The sequence below is a fragment of the Protopterus annectens genome, chromosome 13.part0 (assembly GCF_019279795.1).
Source record: "Protopterus annectens isolate FY-2018-M chromosome 13.part0, PAN1.0, whole genome shotgun sequence".
Classification (NCBI taxonomy): Eukaryota; Metazoa; Chordata; order Ceratodontiformes; family Protopteridae; genus Protopterus; species Protopterus annectens.
This window is the reverse complement of record NC_056747.1, coordinates 781,556,404-781,576,439: the sequence shown is the minus strand read 5'-3', so window position 1 is coordinate 781,576,439 and position 20,036 is coordinate 781,556,404. Positions and strand designations below refer to the sequence as shown.

At 36.1% G+C, this 20,036-nt stretch overlaps 1 pseudogene; it reads right to left on the bottom strand.

The window, feature by feature from the left end:
- Positions 1-12,360: 12,360 nt before the first annotated feature.
- On the bottom strand, positions 12,361-12,510 carry LOC122788435 (annotated as a pseudogene).
- Between the last annotated feature and the right edge of the window lie 7,526 nt (positions 12,511-20,036).

Sequence of the window (20,036 nt, the reverse complement as noted above, 5' to 3'; positions counted from 1 at the left end):
GTCCTCAAAAAGGTTAGAGGAAAGAGGGAAAACTAATGTGGGAGGTGAAACACCTCTTTCTTATCCCTGTCCAAATGTACCAGAAAAATTACCATTCAAGCTCTGGATCCTACATTTGTAAGCCTTTCAAACCAGTTCAATAAAAATCTGCTAAGCAGCTCAGGAAAAAGTAGCAAAGGCCCTCAAAAAGGAACATGAATGGACCTCAGAAGTTTTCCCTGCAAAAAACAAAATGCATAACTATCTTTTTACCTCATTCCCTACTCTTCTCCCCACCCTGATCATCCTCCCAAATTAGTAGGCAACCTCTTTCATTCCTTAAACTACAGGAGACAAATCAAAGACTCCTTTGTACTGAAATACTTAAATATGGAAACACATTGCAATGGGCATCCCTTTATCTTTAATCAGGAATCCTTCTTCCATTAAAGAATCAGACTCATTTGTACTCCCAAGTTATAACAGAGATGTTATCACAAGGTGTAAATGAACCTGTCCCTCCTTCCAAACAGGGAAAAGAATTTGAATCAAGGATATTTACTATACCCAAGAAAGAAAGTATCTGAAGACTAGTCAAATCTATAAATTCTGAATACCTTCTTCATTGTACAAAAATTAAAAATATTGCCTTTGCAGTTCTTTCTTCCTCTTCTTCACTGCAAATCTTACTTGTTCACTTTTGTTCTCAAAGATGCATATCTCCTTATCCCTATTTGTAAAGACCACACGTGTTATGTAAGATTCCTTGTTTTGGGATCGTACTTTCAAGTTACATCTTTACCATTTGGTATGTCTACAGCTCCAAGAGTATTTAAAAAGTGTCTTGCTCCAGTCATTGCCTTCTACAGACTACAGGAAATCTGAAAATTCACATTCACCCCTACCTGGATAATTGCCTCACTTTATCAGCTTCTGCCCAAGACACTCTGGCATTCCTTCATGTTTCCATGAATCTGTTATAGGTTCATAGGTTGGTACTAGGCTATTGGCCCTAGGGCCTATACAAGCCTAGCCATAACAATTTCCTGGATATTTCTTCCCATAATATTTACTTCCCTGTATACAGTCTAGGTTTCAAATTAAATATGGAAAAGTCTTTTCAAATCCTGTCTCATAGGTTAATCATTCGAGAACGCCTTCTAGACACCTCCTTGATAGTACCATACCTCCCTCCAGATAAAGTTTCCTTCTGTCATCACCAGTTCCAAAATCTTGCTCACCATACCAGTTCCACAGCAAGGGATTTCCACAGAATTCTAGGTTACATGGCATCAGCCATCCTTATGATACCGTTAGCCAGATTTCACATGTTGAAAATGCAGTGGTTTCTCAACTCTGTCTGGGCCCAGCACTAACATCCCTTGTCTTTTCCTATTTCAATCTTAGAATTAATCAAAAAGGAACTGCTTTGGAGGGTGAAGTAAGTCTGACAGACTGCAGGTCTCCTTGTTTCTTTCCCATTCCAAGTTAGTCTGTCACAGCATATGCTTTGGGCTTTGCCTGGGGTGAGTTTCCCAAAGTATCACAGTTCAAAGTATACAGGAGTTTCATTTAAGGAAAAAATACATAAATCTGAATGAAATGATAGCTCTGTTAAAAGCAATCAAAGCAGTAAATCAGCTCTGTACACCAGCACCATTGTTAGTCATAACAGACACTACGACAGTTATGTGATACATAAACAAACAATGGGGGTCTAGATCCTTCTCCCTGTGCAGACTAGCCATGGTTGTCTGGGAGTTGTCAACTCAATGCATTCTCTCTGTTCAAGCAACCTACATTTTCTCAGAACATAACACAATTGCAGACTTCCTGAGCAGATTGAGGATAGACCCTCAAGAATTGATGCTAAATCCAGACCTCTTCCAAGAGATTGTCCACTTATGGGGAATTCAAAAAGTAGATCTGTTTGCCTCCATTCATAACAGACAGTTACATCAGTTCTGTGACAGGATTTCTTTCAAACAGACCTGAAAACCAGATTGATTTCCTTTACCATGGATGGGGATGTTCCTTTGTGCTGTTTTTTTTTCTTTACCACAGATGGAAATGTCCCTGCATGCCTCCCCCTTCCTCTGGTAACCAGAGACTTACTAATAATAAAATACTTCACAAAGATACTTCTGGTATTCCCCCATTTGGCTCAAACAACACTGGTTCTCCTTTCTCATGTTCCTTGCCAAAGCAAATAACCAACAAGTCCCTCATAGAGTGGATCTGCTCACAAAGGACAAAGGATCTCTCTTTCACTTCAACATTCTGAACCTACACATGACTATGGATGATTAGTTTTTGGTTCAATTTAAATACTTTGTTTCAGAGAACATGCAATATGTGTTAAAGGCTAGAAAACCTATTAGAAAAGCGTATCTAGAAAAATGGAAAATATTTTCTAGTTGCCACAATAATAATAGAGACAAGGACCCAACCCAGGTGGGAGCTGTGATGAATCTCCAGAATGTGTGAATTTCTCAAATCTGGCCTGTCTTACACTTCTATCAAAGTACATCTTTTGGCCATTTTTGCTTGTCTGCCAGTAGATCATCTATTCCTTCCTTGTGCCATGTCAAACATTTCTTGAAAGAGCTTTTGCATAATAAACCACTTAGGAAACATTCTGGTATCTTACTTTTGTATCATAAAAACCTACATTTACTGTACTGCTTCCCTGAACCTTCTTACTTGGAAGACAGTTTTACTTGTATTGCTCTGGCTTTGGCTAGATAAATGTTTGAGTTGCATGTCCTCATATCTTCTTAGCCCTTTTTACTTTTTCACAAAGACAGAGTAATTCAGATCTAGTCCTCCTTTCATATCTAAAATTGTTTCTGAGTTTACCTTGAATCTCTATATTCATCTCCCTGTATTCTTCCCTGATCCTAAGAAAAGAGGAGAGCAAATTCTGCATACCTTGAATATTCACAGGCAACTCAGGCACTACCTGACAAGAGAAAAGATTTCAGAATATCAGACCAACTCATTAGCTCCTTTGAAGGTAAGGGAAAAGGATGAATGGTTTTCAAGCAAACTATTTCCAGATGGTGGCCTCAGGCTATTTAATTTTGTTATTCTCATCATGGAAAAAACCCTCTTCGGATTCTGATGAAGTTCCCTGTGTGGAATGAAAGCGCTTAATCTGATGTGAAATCATGTGTATATTAAAGTCTTAAAATATTTGTAACTTTTGATACAGAATTACTTGTTACCTTTATTGGAACCAGTGTGCTGGACTGAGTTTTTTTATTTTGCTTTATTTTACAAGGAGGGGAATAGAAGCATCCGCATTCCCCAATACAATAAGAAGGTTAATTAGGAGGATATATGAGGGCTTGGAGGCAAAAATTAATGTGGGAGGGTTCCAGTCTGATAAGTTGCATCTGAATAGAGGTGTCTTCTTTCCACTTAATTGGCATCATATTTAGAGCCACTGGCAAAGAAAATAAAGGACTCAGAAATTCAAAGATATAATTATTTTGTTAGTCAGGAAAAGTTGGCTTTATTTGCAGATGATATTGTTTTGTTCCTGATAAAACCAGAGAAGGACATCTCAGTGTTGCAGAACATTCTGAGACAGTTGCATATATTTTCAGTAGATAAAATTAAAATAGACAAAACAAAGGATATAGCTATAAACTATGAAACCACAAATGAGTTGGTTCAGCTATACCAGTTTTTATGGGGACATGATATAATAAATGAACATGGGTCAAAATTTTATTTATTTATTTATTTATTTGGCATTTGGTTACCGGGAAAGTCTGAATAGGTTATGAGGTACCCATTTTCAGTGCAGGCCCGGGGAGAAAAGCTCCAGATACAGATGGTTAACAGAATGAAAAACTAGACAGGTAGACATAAAGTCATAACAAATATGAAAACAACACATTAGTTTGTCAGAATGAGAATTTAACAGACATAATTAAGCCATAACATTTAAGCACAAAATTTGAAAAGCTACACATTAGTTTGTCAGAATAAAAACTCAACAGACATAATAAAGTCATACTGTTCAAGCATAAATTATATGGAAAGCCTGATAATAGGAAGATGCAGCATTATTTACATAATAGATGATTATCATAAAGATTATTAATATTCTAGAGGTCATGAAATATGGTAACAGATTATATTGGTGAAGGTATTGGATAGTACGAGTACAGAAGGGTAGGGTGTGATAGAGGGAATACTAGGAATATATGTGGAAAAGGTACGATTGTAACCTCGTGAGTATATGTTGAGGAAGGGAGGGTAGGATAAGTTAGTAGTGGGGATAGAGAGAGTAGAGGTACAAAAATGTGTAAGAGTACCTCAACCTGGGCTCATACAGGAGCAAATCCAAGCTTTGTTGAAGTATTCTTTTATAGTGGTTTTGAAGGAGTGCAGGTTAATAGCAGTTTTGATAGTTAAAGAAAGGGAGTTCCATAGTTTTGCCACAGAACAGAAGTAAAGGCTTAGGTCTGGGGTTTTGTTAGGTTCTATAAGTTGTGAGGAGATGTTTGTCCTCAGATATGAGATGTTTATTTGGGATATAAAAGTTGATTAATGGGCTAAGTCAAGTTAGTGGGTTGTGGATGATTTTGTATACCGTAGTAAGTTGTACGTATTGGAGGGGAAGTTCAAGCCATCTTAAGAAATGTGGAGCTTTACAGTGATGAGTTAGAGGGATTGTGTTTATAACAAATTTGGCAATTTTGTTATTGCAGTTTTCTAGTTTTTTTCTTAGGGAGGTATAACAGTGAGGGCAAGAGGTAGGTTTTGGCAAGGGTAATTTTGGTAGCTGCTGTGATGAAGTTTTTATTCCTGTATAGCATGCCTGGTTTGTAGGTTTTTTTTTGTTTTGTTTGTTTTATACTGATTTGTATGTGTAGGTCAAACTAGAGATTATTGTCAGTTGTGACACCTAGTAGTTTGGTATGCTGAACCAATTCAATTTCAGTTTTGTTGGCTGAAAAGATCTTGAAGTTTGTTTTGTTGGAGCTATGGGGTTTGTGGGTGAAGAGAAGAAGCTTTGTTTTGTGTGGGTTCAGTAGTAGTTCAGCACTGGGGATTCGTGTTTCTATGTTAGAGAAAGCTTGTTGCGTTATGTGTTGTAGGGGAGTTAATGTGTCTGATATGCAGATGATAGTGGAGTCATCTGCATACTGAATTAGAGAACCTTCACAGGAGGAAGTATGTAAGTTATTGATGAAGACATTAAATAGTAATGGATGAAGGATGGATCCTCCAGGTACACCTGTGGGGGTGATGCGATATGGGGAGATAGAGCCCTGCCATTTTATTGTTTGCTGTCTGTCAGCTAGGTAACAAGAAAACCACTGAAGTGAGGATGAAGATAGACCAAATGCTGGAAAGTTAAGGATTTTGGGTGAGATACCATGTCAAATACTTTTTTATAGATCTGGAAGTACTACAGATACTAGTTTGCTAGTGTTACAGGCTTTCTTGACATAGGCCATGAAAGGTAACAAGGTTTTTGAAGTACTTTGTTCAGGTCTAAAGCCAGGTTGTGTGCAAGATGGTGGAGACATTGTAGGTGCACACATTTTTTCTAGAATCTTAGATGGGGAGGACAATTGTTCCTTCTAGGGGGGTTACATTTCATTATTTGAAGATGTACATAGATTTGTGTGTTTGGTTTAAGTTAATATTTTCTGGGGGTGTTTAGTTTTTTTTGTTTGAGGGTTTTCATTAAAACAAAAAGTCTTGCAGAATGTGACATAGGTTCAAATGGAGATGACAAGAAACGAATGTATAAAGGATCAACCTGCCAAACATTAGTGGGTGCATGTAGCACAAAAGCTGGAAATAGATATTTAAAAAAGCTGTCATATATAATAGGTGGGAATAATAACTTCTTACCATAATGCTACATTAAACATATTATTTCTGGAATGTGAAAGGCCTCACAGATATAGACAAAATGTAAGAGTATTGAGTTATATTAAGAAATGCAGTGTGTTAATATCAATGTAACATGAGACTCATTTGGAAAGAAGTGGGCATGTGAATTTGATAAAGGATTTCAGGATGGATATTAAAGGAAATATCAGGGGCAAATGAAAACTGGAGTACTGATATTAATTGCTAGAGGAGCTCCAATAGTGATAAAAGAGAAGAAAATATAGTAATGGTAGATTTGTGGTAGTATAGATGAAGGGAAATATAACAAAAGAGGATAGATGTTTGACGAAATTTATGAAACTATTTGGTATGTAAGATGTGAACTCAGTAGTAGGAAGTTAGGGATAATTTACACATTATTCCTCAAGGTACAATAACTGGGTTAGACTATACAGAAATTATATTTCATAGGAACCTTTGCATTGAATTGAAAGCTTCAGCACACATCCAATAAGTACTTCAGATCACGAGCCAATAACAATTAGCATGAAAAATACATATTTATTTATTTTATTTATTTTACATTTGTTGACCGGGCTAGTCCAACTGGATCATTGTCCATTTTCAGTGGAGGCCTGGGGAGAAAAGCTCCACAGATTAAAGCATGTTTATAGAAATACATGTAAAAAAACACTTATGATATAGGCAAAGAGCAATAATACAAGGAAATTAGTTCAGGTCAGGTGATGCTATTCTAATAACAAATAGATAATACTAACTATGTAATACAAATTATGTAATTAAAACATGAAAATAAAAATAATAATGTTTTTTTTTTTGTAGTAACAGTAGAATCATAATGTTATTTATGATTTGAGAGAGAGATTGGAGTGTTAAATAAAATGCAAATATAGTTGAAAGATGAAAGTAGGTTAGTCTGGATTGGTACAAGAGCAGAGCCAGAAGTTATTCAGATGTGAAAGAAGTTGCTTCTTAAAGAAAGGAAAAGTGGCTAGAGAGGAGATATGTAAGGGAAGGTTATTCCATATTTTGCCAACTGAGTTGGAGAAAAGGCAGTTCCCTGCAGAGTTTGAAATTCTGGTCATGTTAACTTGTAGCTTTTGGGAGGAGCGTAGTTGTTTTAAATTATTATAGGGAGTCAAGAGGTTGCTAATAGCAGGTGTTTTTGAGGGTTGATATAAAATTTTATGTGCTATTAAGAGTTGTTGATAGATAATCTTGTTAGGAAGTTCCAGCCAGTGTAGAAGTTTTAAGTTTATGCAGTGGTGAGTTCTATATTGAGATGCAGTGGCAAATCGAGCTATGTTGTGGTAGGATGTAGACAGTTTCCTAAGGTTACCTTTAGATAGATTAGTGTAGATCGAGGATGCATACAGAAGGGAAGAGATAAGATGTGATTGTGCTAAGGTAGTCCGTGCCTTGGGTGTAAGGAAGGGTTTTATTCTGTATAGTGAACCAATCTTTTATTAACTGTTTTATTGTGTTATTAATGTGGTGGTCAAAGCTAAGATTATTATCAATAGTAACACCAAGCAGTTTTGTAGTGGAGTCGGAGTAATGTGAGAGTTATCACTTGCAGTGATAGTAAAATGTAGTTGGGTAGATTTGTGTGTAGGCGAAAAAAGTAATAGTTTTGTTTTCTTGGGGTTAAGGAGAAGACATCTTTTAGAGAACCATTGTTCAACGGTTGAAAAGGTTGCTTGTGTAAGGGATTGGAGTTCTGGTTGAGAGGAGGCTGTACAGATTAAAGTGGAGTCATCTGCATATTGTATGCAGGTAGTGTTTTGGATAGATGATTGGAGATCATTAATAAAGATGGAGAATAAAAGTGGGCCTAGTATAGATCCCTGTGGTACTCCTAATGAGATAGGTAATAGAGTAGATAGAGAATTTTTCCAGAGTACTGCTTGATGTCGATCTTCTAGATATGATGAGAACCAGGTTAAAGAAGAGTCATCCAAGGCAAGGGATTTCAGTATGTGGAGAAGAAGTGTATGGTTTACCATATCGAAGGCTTTGACAGGTCTAGAAATAGAGAAGAGGTTAGTTTGTTGTTATTACGGTTACAGTTGATGGTATTGGTGAAAGAGAGTAGTGCAGTGGTAGTACTATGTGAAGGCCTAAATCCATGTTGGGGGTCAGCTAGTAGGTTGTTAAGGAGGAGATGGTTTAGTAGTTGTTTATGTATACATTTTTCCATAATTTTTGCTAGAGGAGATAACAGTGCAATTGGGCGAAAGTTAGAAAGGTCAGTAGATTTGCCTCCTTTGTGTAAGGGTATGATGTGTGATATTTTCCAAATTGCTGGGAAAGTACTTTCTTTTATGGATCTGTTTATTAGAATAGAGACAGGATAGGCAATAGCTTTAGCTGCTACTTGCAGGAATTTAGCAGGAAGCTTGTCTGCTGAGGGGGTAGTGGGTTTAAGTTTGTGTAATAGAGATTGTATGTAAGAGGTGGGTATGGGTTGTAGTTGAAGGAGAGGAAGAGAGTCATTGAAGTTACTTAAGAGCAGTTGAGAGGTATCAGGAGATAGGTGGTTAGCAAGACTTTGTATGGATGAAGTAAAGAGAGTATTGAAATTATTGGCTATTAAAGTGGGATCTTCGGGGTCTAAGTCCTGGGGATTGGGTGTGACTAATTTGCCTGGGGTAATTAGATTGTTAATAGTAGACCAGAATTTTTTTGGTTCTTTATTGGTGGATTGTTGTAGTTCAAAGCAAAAATTCTTTTTATCTGTTATGATAGCTTTTTTGGTACTGTTTCTGAGCTCTCTAAAGGTTTGATGATCTGTTGGGTTTCTAGAGGAACGCCATTTATTCCAAGATTTATTTCTGAGAATAATTTTATGCTTAGTATTGGAGGTTAGCCAGGGTGCTGTCTTAGTCTTTGTTGAGCTACAAATTGTTGAACTACAAATGAGACACTGGTGCTTCCCCACCTAGTTTTTGAAAAGAGAAGAATTTAATGAATGGGTAGTGGAAATTATTCTAGAGTTATTAGGGAAGACAGAAATTTCTTCATAAGGTATAGCTAGCAAGTGGGATAAAATAAAAGCGAAGTTTAAAAATAGGGTAAAAATAAAAGAAAAAGAGTTATGGTTAAGAAGTAACAAGAATTATTTACAGGGGCTGAGAAAGGTTAAAGTATTACAGAATAAGGGGAATCTTACAGAACAAGAAGATGCTCAATCACAGAGTACTAAAGAGAAAATAAGGGAGTATCTGGATAATACGCATGAGATGAGTTTAGAGAGATTGGTGTTAAGCAACTTTTTTTTTTTATATAATAGCCCTGGAGCACAAAAAGTTTTAGCACGATGATGTAGGCATCAGAAAGTAGAAAGGGTTATTGCCAAACTTGGAGAGACTTAACAAGAAAAATAACTAGAGATCCAGCAGGTGTGTTAGAAATATTTCAAAAAGAAAATTATGAAAATTTGTACAAAGCAGAGGAATGTGGAAATAAAGAAAAATCTCAGATGAAAATATTTATGGAAGACTTAGGTATGCCAATGTTAGAGGTAGATGAGGCTCAATAATTAACAGTGAAGGTAGAAGGAGATGAGATAAAAATTGTGATGTTTAATCTATTTGCAGGCAAGTCTCCAGGAATAAATGGTATTCCTGTGGAAATTTGGAAGCTAGGAGGGAAGAAAGTGATAAAGATCTGGAAGGTTTTGTGTAACAGTGTTTTAAAAGGAAGGGGAGCGCTAACGTTCTGGAAGAAAACTGTGGTGGCTGTAATATTTAAAGACAGTAAGACCCATCAGACCCAGCTTAACATAGGCCCATTTCAATTATTAATCATGATTATAAATTGTATATGTTTATAATAACTAAAAGAAATGCAAAGGTAGTGCCAAAATTGATAGATATGGATCAATGTGGTTTTGTGGAGGGGAGGCAAACATCTGACAACATTAATAGAACAATGATGATCCAGAAGGAAGCGGAATGTAAGAAAATGCCACAGTTGTTGGTAGATCATGATGTAGAGAAAGCATTCAACAGAGTAAGCTGAGATTTTATGAGTAGGACAATGGAAGCATCTGCATTCCCAGATACAAGAAGGTTAATTAGGAGGATATATAAGGGCTTGGAGGCAAAAATTAAAGCGGGAGGGTTCCTGTCTGATAAGTTGCATCTAAACAGAGGTGTCCTCTTTCCCCTTTATTTCCATTATATTTAGAGCCATTGGCAAAGAAATTCAAAGATATACTTGTTATGGTGATCAAGAAAAGCTGGCTTTATTTGCAGCTTATATTGTTTTGTGCCTGATAAAACCAGAAAAGGACATCTCAGTGTTGTGGAACATTCTCAGGCAGTTTCATGTCTTTTCATGAGATAAAATTAAAATAGATAAAACAAAGGATATAGCTGTAAACTAATACCCACAAATGAATTGGTTCAGCTATACCAGTATTTATGGAGACATGATAAAATGAAGCATTTATGAGCATGGGTTAAAAATGTATTTATTTATTTAGTTAGTTATTTATTTAGTTGGCATTTGTTTACCGGGCAAATCTGAATGGGTCATGAGGCACCCATTTTCAGCAGAAGCCCAGAGAGAAAAGCTCCACGTACATATAGTTAATAGAATGAAAAACCTCAGCATGGGCTCATACAGGAGCAAAGCCATGTTTTCTTTAAGTATTCTTTTATAGAGGTTTTGAAGGAGTACAGGTTAGTAGCAGCTTTGATAGTTAAAGAAAGGGAGTTCCATGGTTTTGTCACAGAGCAGGAGTAAAGGCTTAGGCCTGGGGTTTTGTTAGGTTTATTAGTTGTGAGGAGATGTTTGTCTTTAGATCTGAGATGTTTATTTGGGATATAAAAATTGATTAATGGGCTAAGAGCAAGACTAGCTAGTGAGTTGTGGATGATTTTGCATACTGTAGTAATTGGAGGTGGAGGGGAGTTCAAGTGATATTAGGGAATGTAGGGCTTTACAGTGATGAGTTAGAGGGGTTGTGTTTATGGCAAATTTGGCAATTTTGTTATAGCAGCTTTCTAGTTTTTCTTTGGGTGGTATATAAGTTAGTTAGAATTGGGGCCCCATATAACAGTGAGGCCAAGAGGTAGGTTTCGACCAGGACAATTTTGGTAGCTACTGTGAGGAAGCTTTTATTGCTGAATAGCATGGTTAGTTTTTGATATTTTTTAATACTGTTTTGTAAGTGTAGGTGAAACTTGAGATTATCGTCAATTGTGACACCTAGTAGTTGGGTGTACTGAACCAATTCAATTTCAGTATTGTCAGCTGAAAAGACCTTGATGTTTGTTTTGCTGGAGCTATGGGGTTTGTGGGTGAAGAGAATGAGTTTTCTTTTGTGTTCAGTAGGAGTTCAGCATTAGAGAGCCATTTTTCTATGGAAGAGAAAGCTTGTTGTGTTATGTGCTATAGGTGAGTTAATGTGTCTGATACACAGATGATAGTGGAGTCATCTGCATATTGAATTAGAGTGCTTTCACATGAGTATATATGTAAGTTATTGATGAAGACATTAAATAGTAATGGGCCAAAGATGGATCCCTGAGATACACCTGTGGGGGGTGATGTGATATGGGGAGATATAGCCCTGCCATTTTACTGCTTTTTGTCTGTCAGCTAGGTAGCAAGAAAACCACTGAAGTGAGGAGGTGGATAGACCAATGCTAGAAAGTTCTTTAAGGAGGTTGGGTGAGATACCATGTCAAATGCCTTTGACAGATCTGGCAATACTGCAGATACTGGTTTGCCAGTGTCATGAGCTTTGTTGACAGTGTCCATGAAAGATAATAAGGCTGCTGAGGTACTGTGTGCAGGTCTATAACCATGTTGTATGTAAGATGGTGGAGAAGTTGTAGGTGCACACATTTTTCTAGAATATTAGAGAGGGGGTACAATATTGCAATAGTACGAAAGTTTGTGATGTCTGTGGAGTTGCCTCCCTTATGTAAAGGGATAATGTTTAATCTTTTCCATAGGTTAGGGACATGTGATTCAGCTATGGATCTGTTAATTAAGATGCTAGCAGGCAATGCTATGGCCTCTGTGGAGAACTTTAGGTATTCTGGTGGGAGATTGTCTGCTGAGGTTGAGCGAGGTTTCAGTTTTTGTAGTCGTTTTTTATTTGAGATAAAGGGATGGTCTGAAAAGTAAGCTGGGGATGGTTTGGTTTTTGGTTATGAGTGAGGGGTTGGTTGTGTTGTATGTGTAATGTGTGGGGTGTGTAGAGGTTAGTATTGGGGGTATTAGTAGAAGTAGTGAGTTGGGATGTATGAGTTGGGTTTATTTTTAGGTTGGATATTGACTCTATAAAGTATGTGTTGATTATGGTGGCTGTGTGAAGAGATGGTATATTGGGGTACGGATTGGGATTATTTTTATTTCCTGGGTTGAGTAGTGACATTACAGAGGACCAGAATTTCTTAGGGTTGTTTTTGTGGTTATCTTGAATGTAGGATTTTTTTTGTCATGCAATATTTGTCTTTTTGTTTGATTGTGGAGTTGTCTGTATTGCTAACACTACCATAAATGATCCCATTGAGTTTCCCGCATTTGAAGAAATTGCAGGAGTCAACCCAACCAAAGTGTACAATGGAAGGGCCTCACTCTGACAAAATCACCTTCTTGAGCTTGGTATTCCCCCTGCCAAGTAAGTATTGATAAGAAAATGATTATGTTATGGCAGTTAAGAATATTTGAGAAGAGACCAAACAAAAGATAATACTAAAGCTGAGAAACTGGAAGCTCTTGTTTATGGGTATGAACAGCAAAATACAAGCAGTGAAAATGTTTTTAGTCCCACTACTTTTATGTACTGGTCAGGCATATTTTTATCATCCAGAGAAAAAGTTGTGGATATTAATTAATAAAGAGTTAAAGGATTTTATCTGTAGGGGGAACAGAGCAAGGGTCAATTGGGATAAGTTGATCCTTCCCATACAACAAGGTGGTTTAGGATTACCTGATTTTAAGGATATTTTAGAGGTAAACATTTAAGACTCATATACATTACACAAGCAGAAAGCTATAATTCAGAGTGGAAAGGTATGATGAAGAAGCTAGGAGGAAAATCAAGAAATACAGAGAGAGTGGGATTTTGGATGCAGATCCTTAAGAAGAATAACAGCAGCCATGCAGAATACTATATTCATAAAGTAGCAGAAAGTATTCTATGAGCTTAGTCAAAATGAAAATGGAAAAAGGAGACTCTGACAATAGGCATGACTGCAATTAAGGGTACAGACAATAGGCAAGAGGGGTGGGAATTTACTGTTGAAAACTGGCAAAGGAACCAAGGTATTGGGAGCAAGTAACTACAGAGGGAAAGGTAACAGGATGGGAAGAGACCAAGAAAACATTTGGACTGCAGTCTGGAGACTACCTTCCCTATCAGGGAGTGGTATCAGAATATAGGCAAAGAGAAAAGGGTACGGGAATCCTAACTGAAAGACCTGCTTTGGTACAGCTTTTAGTTGAATCTAGGTCAGAAGCTGCTGTTAAAAATTGGCTAATTAGTAGAGCATATAAAATATTGCATAATCACTATGAGAATTGATCAGAGAAAGAAAAGATTGGGGAGAGAGATTTGATAAGCAGTTCACAAGAAAACAACAAAAGGACATATGCATGACTCCTGAATATATTTTCACTTCAAAGTGTTTGCATAGGTATTTTTATACCCCAAGCAGAGTCCAATGAACTTTTCCTCAGGTAGCTGGCAAATGTTGAAGGTGTGATGGAAAGAAAAAGATAACTTGGAACATATGGTTTAGGAGTGTAATGAGTTGGCAGAGTTTAGAAATTCCCTACAGAGTACTGTGTCAGAAATATTAGGTGAGCAAATGGGTGTAACTAAGGAAATTATTTTTTTTGAGCTGGGATACGGGATTTGACTTACCTAGACATAGTAAGGCGTTGTTAAGTTAATTCAGGTGGCTACCAAAAAAGGAATTACAAGAAAATGGAAATCAAAGTCTAAACCAACTGTATTTGAAGCAGTGAATATTGTAAAAGAAATAAAAAGATCTGGAAGTGGGATCTTTAGGAAAGGGTGACAGCAAATTTACATAGAAAAAATGGAATTTGTGGGAACAGTACGTGCAGAATACTGTTTTGGAGGAGGAATGAGGTTTAAGGGAAGACAGGAATTGATCAATTCATGTAATGTTGGATTAATGATAAGTGTATAAAAGAATATATGTGATGTAGAATGTTTGTAATTGTGAACGTTAATATTTTTTTATATAATGTATGTTTGTCAATGTGATAATTTAATAAAGTTTTAAAAAAAAGGAAATCACAAATGGGATTAATAGAGAAAGGAAGGTTGGGAAGTTGGTTTCTTGTGATGTTGAGAAGGAGTTAAACAATGTTTACCAATGTTCAGGTGTAGGGGGGTTTGGGGCTCAGGTTACTGAACAGAAAGTTATTGGTTTACTATGATCAATTTATGATACGATATGAGCTGGAGTACTAGTTAATTGGTGGTTTAATCACAAAGTAAAAGCAGAGAACATTTGCAAAGCTGATTTATGAATGGTTTATTGTTTACATTGGTTATCAGTGCAGTACTTCAACAGTATCAGAGAAGAATTTGAAAAAGGTGTGATATTTTCTGTAGCATTAGTATATGTTGATCACATTGTCTTAATATCTAAAAGTAGGATCCCTGTTATATGTTTTCGGACCATAAGTTGATCCTCAGAACAATGAGAATTAAAGTGTGATTCTAGGGAAATATATACTAACTTCAAAACTGGTGTATCTTGAGGTAGTCTCTCTCTTCTCTAAGACACGGTGATCTCAGAGTTAGTATGTACAAGTAACATGGGTGTGGGGTTTGTCACCCCCCCACACCCACCAGAGGCACATTGGAGCTTGCCCACTACACAAAAATAGTATTTTTTCAGGTGTAAGACAGTTTCTGAAGATCACATCTGCTTTTCTGGATTTTTTGGACTCTCCCTGATTTGTCTCAAAATTCCAGTAGGACATCCAAAAATAGGTTTTAGATAAAAAAAGCTATTTTGGAGATGGAACAGTATATGCAAGTTTGAAAATGAGTAAAGTAGTGTTGTTCATAGAGGTACTGCACATTTTTTCTCAGTCAAAAACAAAAATTTTAAGATTATATTTTGGGAATAGTAAGTAGTATAAGCATAATGGGGCACAATGCTGTCTAAACTTAGAGATATAGAGGTTTGTCTCAAAAAAGTATAATTTATTACGCCTGTGACTAAGGGAACATTAGCGTATCTGGAGTAGTCTATATATTCCATTTACATAAACATGATGTTGGTGAATATTATATTTGGAATAAGCTAGGGTGTCATTTGAACCATATTAACAGAGGCTTGTTTTGAAATGTGAAGAGAAAGGGGAACAGTGTTACTTAGCCCTACTGTTTTTTCTTGTGTCATTGCATTTATTTTGGGTGTTGAATATTATAGCAATAACCCACGTCTGGGTATGGGTAATGCTGGATTTACCCCCGGTTGGTGTGGTTTGGTCACGAGGGCTTTTCATGACCAAACAAAGACACCCGTGGGTAAATCCAGCATTTCTCACACCAAGACATAGGTTATTGCTATTATACAATGACATTATTTAAGAAACAAATATTCACTTTTCTTAAATAATGTCTTTGTATAAGGGCGATGTGCTGTCCTTCCACTGCTGGACATTTCCTTGAGCCTTATCTGATGCACTGCGCATGCATTTGGGACTTGTGTTCCCACGCATACCCAGTACATCAGTGCTTGGGAAAGTAAGCAATGCTAAAAAGAAGATCTCCATTGCTCTGTTTTTCTTTTGTGATTTGTTTTTTTTAATTAAAAAAAACTTTAGGGCAGTTTAGGGGTAGGAGAGAGATAGCATGGACGAAATACAAGGGATATCAAGTATGTGTGTTTAGTTTTAAATAACGTACCTGATTTCCCTAGTATTTTGTCCAAGCTGCCTCTCTGCTATGTCCGGAGTCCGTACTACAGATTTTATTTTTATTTTTTAAGAAATAAAAATAAAATGTAAAGACTATACCAATGTAACAAAGTCTGGGTGACCAGACCTTTTTCCGTTGGTATATTGTCGGATTTACAACGGGCACACTGGTTGGGCTGGCCAATCAGCGTGTATGTTTTGGAATGTTAATGACCAGTCGTATAATATAAAATATAATAAGGGGTTATTAATTAGCAAATTACTGTTTGAGAAATATAAAGATTTGGGGAAGGCTTTAAGAAATCCAAAAGGAAGATGGTACTAGATTTGAATTTAAGGAAATAGTATAACAAGGTTTAGATGTAGAAATGAAATATTGATCAAACTCCACAAAACATAAAAATATAACAAAATACTACATTGGAGAAATTTTATTTAGTGGAGCCAGGGCAGGCTTTATCAGTGACACAGATGTTGACTGTTAAGGGAAGACAAAAAAGCAAGGTTTATGTACAAGCTGTCTTTTTTCCAGCTCACAAATTTGCTGAAAAACACTAAAAGAAAAGAAGAAAAAATAAATATTTTTTTACAGGAGGGCAGGCCATCCTGCACTCTGCCATGTGGACCAAGCCCCTGTCCCAAAATTACATACACTACAGTGAAGATAAGGGGGAAACCCTAAAAAGCGGCACAGAGCCTTTAATTTACCAACAGCACTGCTGGCTTGCATAATACAATACACTACAGTGAAACTCACTGCAGCATTAAATTCTTGCATTAAGCACCAGTGCAGTATTTACCTGTCAATGTGCTTGAAAAGAATTTGCTGATATTTGTGCATAGCTAGATTTCATATGGTGATTGATGATAAACAAAATGCCCATAAAAGTAGTAATGTTGCATAAATGTGCATAAGAAGGGAAATGCATTTTGGTGTGGTATAGATGAAGCTACACACATTTTTCTTGACTGTAAAAGTCTGAGGAGTATTTAAAACTACATCTGTAAATAACTGAACACTAATTATTGCAAAAATGTACACGTGTTTAAAATTTTGTATATGGTACATGACAATGTCTATGCATGGCAAATAGATACAGTAAATAAAATATGACCTGTGAAAGAATTGATAAGATTGTAGTAGACTGAAATTAATTGGAAACAACTGAAATGAGACTGAAATAAATGTCTTTATCTGTTAATTACTCAAACTTTGGCTGAACAGGTGCCAGTCTCTCCTTTATGGGCCAAGTCTTTTTATACTTTTCAAAATGAGTTCTGCATACGCTGTAGTTCAGTTAAGAATGTTTTATTACATGTTAACAATATCTGAATACTATCTCCAATAACAGTGCTAATAAACAATAATAGTCTGTAGAAATTCTGGAATGTGGGATAAAAGTAACAGTGCTGATATATATCACAGTGCTGATAAATATATCCAATGTTTTGGCACGTATATTCTGATTCTCCTGAATAATATAAATGGAGACAGTCTTTTCCTCCTGCATAATGCTGGATATTTGACCTGACTTTGGTACTCAGGCTCAAATGTCTGTGCTCCAAAGATCTTTTGCATATCAGTTCAAAAGCTAACTTAATCGACTCAACTGAGTGTGTCTGAAGTATTTCCTAATAATACTGAAACCCTGTAAAGTTTTATACACCTCTTTAGCCGTGGCTTTCAAGCCTCGTCTTGCATGTGCCTCATAGTGTCTGACTGTCTATTCTTTATCTAACATTCCATTGCAAGTACACATATCTTACCCCTGAGAAAGGAACATTCTGTAGCTTTCCCTTGAGAACTGTTATTTCTGCACATATCATGCTTAGCCAGTAAGATTATCTTTTCCTTCCTACTGATCTGTCTTTCCCTGAAACTAAATGCATACATGAAAACACAAGTCTTACTCCATATTTCCAGGCCTATTATACTAGCTTATGCCTAGCAACTACTTTAAAGTGAAAATCCTCAGTCTAACAGCTCTCCCTGAGGTCTCAGATGATAGTTTTACAAGGACCTTCTTTTGTAGTTACCTCATAACTGTAATCTGGTTTGAATATACAGGCTTTATCCCACCTTGCTCATAATGTGCAGATATGGCCTGATAGATAGAGATGGTCTTTATGGTCTCAAAGGTGCAATTAGCTAATACTTCCAGCAAATTGGCTAATTTATGTAATTTCCAAATAGATGTAACAGCTACATATACAGGAAATATACCTGCTCCTGCAATTACCCCATTACCTAGATCCATAGTCTTTAGAGTTTTTAAGTCTAAATTGTGATACATGTGTGATGCATCTAAAACCTGCACATTATTCTGAAAATCAGTGCCATTTTAATTATGTGGTTACTATAACTGTTTAGGACAGGTAATTATTTCAACCCTGCTGTTCCAGAAACAACGTAAAGAAAATGCCATACACATCCTCAACTTGCCTCTGTGAGATCAGACAAGCTAGAGTATGAACTGTTAATCATGCCTATCTTTCATTCCTATTGCTGTATGCTGTAATGGTGAAATTACACTGACTATTGTCTATGATTCCTACCTTATGAAGTGGTGGCTTATGGTACCATGATGTCTCTCTCTCTCTCTCTCTCTCTCTCTCTCACTTATAGCAAATGAAACCTTTCCTTGTTGTCCATGGATTTAAATCCTCAAACATTGTACTGTCTAGTCCATTTCCTTTCTCATTATATAGCCTATCAAGCATGATGGCTTTTTTCAGAAGACTAAGTGAAATCGCCACTAGAGAGAAGCCTTTATAACCGGTCTTGAAGTAAAATTACTATATACTGTATTGTGTCTGTAAATTTTCATCTAGATTTGTTAATAATTCTATTTACCTTTTCAATTTCCATGCAATGTAATAGATGTCTGCATTCTAAATTTGTGTATTAAATATCCTGTAAATATTTATTTGCTGAAATAGTTTACTAAAACCTATGCTTTCTGTATTTCAGATATATACCTTTGCATACTCTGTCAGTGTCCTTTTAACTTTCTACTGTACAATAATTATGTAAAGTGCACTGTAATCTATAAATTAATTAAATTAAGTCTGCCCTGTTATGCCTTGAATATATTAAACAACTATTACTACCTGTTCTTTAGATAACTTGTTTTAATGTCTGTTACAAATAATTATGTCACTTTACCCTTAAAACTAATGACTGAATAATGTGATGTGTGATATAGTAATACTGTTTACAAATAATTCTGTGACTTTACCCTTAAACTAATGACTGAATCATGTGAAGTGTGATGCAATTGCATGTTGTAACTGAGTATGAATGGTATATTCTGAAATCTAACTGAACTGTACTATACTGAACTCATAACTGAGGATGAATGTCAAATTCTCAGCCTTGACGAAATTTACATTAAGGTGATACATATTTATACTGAGCATTTAAAATAGCTATGTATATTTTCGAAACTAACTAAACTAATACTAAAGGAATATCTTTTGCCAGCTTTACCTGAACACAGATAAAAGCATAATGAAAACTGGTAAATGTTATGTTCCAAAGACTAAAATTAGTACCTTTTTCTGTCAATATTGTCTGAACACAGATAAAAACATAAACTGCAAACTAGTACTGTTATACAACTGTCTGAAAACATGACATTTACATACTTGCTTTAACTCTAATTTGCATAAATGCACATCTGTTGTACACAGTTTTTCTGTAGATAGGCGACTTGTGTACTGCAGCTCTTGGCCAAGTTTAGGCCTTACACTGCTTTGTTTCAGCCATTGTTGAGGTATTGGAAGCTGTTTTTAATGTTCTTTCTTTGTCCCTTTTTTGCTTAGGCCTTCCAAACTTCCCCTTTTCCATCTCTTGTGCAAGGCTGGGTGACTGACGTTTTTGATTGTTTTTAAAATCAACCTGGAAATTATTTCTGCAAAGCACAAAAACAGTATCAGGTCCTTGAAATAACATTTGCAGCTTTAACAGTTATAATCGAATAACATTGCTTGTTGCCCTGACTTTTTTATACTTTTCTACATGAAATAAACATGGTGCTAATAAATTCTTGTAAGTCTGTAAGCAAAGTGATAATGTACTATAGTGAACTAAACCAATGTTACTAATAATATATCGCTTGTTGACCTGACTTTACATTTTTTCTACATGAAATAAACATAAATTCTTGTAAATCTGTAAGCAAAATGATAATATATTGTAGCGAACTAAACTAATGTTACCAATAAATACATTCTTGTAAGTC